The 1,877-nt window shown below is 32.7% G+C and overlaps 1 long non-coding RNA gene across 1 annotated transcript in view; it reads right to left on the bottom strand.

Moving 5' to 3' along the window:
• The window catches only part of LOC117151500, an 8,556-nt gene that overhangs the window by 2,913 nt on the left and 3,766 nt on the right, over nt 1–1,877 (bottom strand). Inside the window, exon 2 of the long non-coding RNA XR_004461491.1 lies at nt 1,704–1,707. This is a non-coding gene — a long non-coding RNA (uncharacterized LOC117151500). The remainder of the gene's footprint in view (nt 1–1,703; nt 1,708–1,877) is intronic.

Raw genomic sequence — 1,877 nt, 5'->3', positions numbered from 1 at the left:
AGCCCAAGCTCATTGTCACAAGTTTCAAACAAATACAATTGGGTAGAGTGACGGCAAATCGTTTAATTACAACTGTAGATTTTAATTACAATGTTTCTATGGATTTACCCGAGGTTTCGGACGGAAGGCATCGGTGTCCTCTTATCTCCGACATGTATATTTATATAAACTTCTTTTTTTGTTTGCTAAATCTGTCCCTGCTATCCTTGTTGTCCCTGCTGTCGTTACATACAACAAAATATCTCGTAGAATTCTGGTATTACCTCCTCTATCTGAAGTATTGAGATACAAAAATTGCTTTTAAAAAATTATTGTGGGGATACGTAAAAGTACCCTTCTTGTATATTGTTGACAGTGAGCAAAATATGTATATATACATCGTACATGTATAATACAGCTTTGTATACATTGTTCCCTAGGGTCATAGTTTGGTCATGTGGAGATTAGAGAATAGTTACGTATAGAGTATCTTCTTCGATATAGCTATAAGCATTGTAGCGGTTTATGCTATGTATTATACTTACGTATGTGTGCAGCAGTTACACAATTTTCAGTGGCGATTGCAGATATAGTCTCCATTTTTTGCCAAATATCTCTAGCGTTACTTATGCTTCACGGGAGAACAATCATTAAATTAACTATTTTCTGTAAAATATTGTACAATTATTACATAGTTTGAATATATTTTGCATTTACATATTTTATCCACTTTGATAGATAACATCTATATAAAAATCAGCCGCGTAATGGTGACAATTTTCGAAATGTAAAGTCGTTATTGTATTGTGGTGAAATTGAAATATTAGGTGGTCCGAAAAATTTGTTTCGTTTTATATGGAAATAATAGATGCACATCTTTCGTTTTGTATTATTCTATCGAATTACGTACGATCCATTTTGTTTTATCACGATAAAGATCACAACATTTGTGACATTAGGTTTTATGTTTGTATAAAGATGCGTTGTTGTAAAAGAGGTGACTGTAAAGGAAAGACACTTTTCGGATAACCTTATATAATCGGCGCGGAGACATTTGCGCAGCGTACAGGATTCGCTTACAGTCCAGAAGCGTAGACAATGAACAAGCAGTACGAATCTGCCTTTATTAGGGACGGTATCGTTCGACAGTCTTTCATATTCGAAACGCGGGAGTCTGAACGTGCTACGGAATATTTACCTATTTCAACGTTACAATTTTTGTGTTTACCAAGTGTTTGTGCAATTGGTAAGATGTGCTAGTTGCTAGATAAAATATAAAATCTGGTTATTCGAAAGTTGACTTGCAATTTTTTATAAAAAGGATTTATTCAGGATAAACACTTTATACCTGTTAATTTTATGAATTAAAAACTTTCTGTGGATTATTTTAATCTAATAACTTTGTTCTGTCCCTAGGATGGGTCATACGGCAACCAGATAGACTATTCCACATGTGGGAGTAAGTCGTAGAAAACAATACAGTTTTCTTATTTATTTTTCTTTTTTTCTTATTTCTATTATATTTTTCATTTATATTAACGTAAGAGTGGTGATATACATATTTATGTTTTAGTTTTAATTAAACGTATTGATTATATTTTTTTATATAAAAGTTAGGTCGTTCTTCCTATTTTATTTTCTTCCCCTAAAAAATGTTTTCATCAAATATAATGCTTATTGAGAACCAAGAATAAAGTCGATCATAGATAATGGTTACTAATTACAGAGCTTAACGTATATGTCGGAGATGAAAAGAACACCGGAGCATTTGGAATTTTGGATAATCCCGCAACATTGTAATCTAGAATCTACTATAGCTGTAATTAAACAATTGTAGTTATTTAATCCGATTGTATTTGTTCGCGAGTTGTGCTAATGAGCTTGGGCTCGAGGCGACA

The sequence above is a fragment of the Bombus impatiens genome, unplaced genomic scaffold (assembly GCF_000188095.3).
Source record: "Bombus impatiens unplaced genomic scaffold, BIMP_2.2 scf_0238, whole genome shotgun sequence".
Lineage (NCBI taxonomy): Eukaryota > Metazoa > Arthropoda > Insecta > Hymenoptera > Apidae > Bombus > Bombus impatiens.
This window is presented reverse-complemented; position numbering and strand designations above follow the sequence as displayed.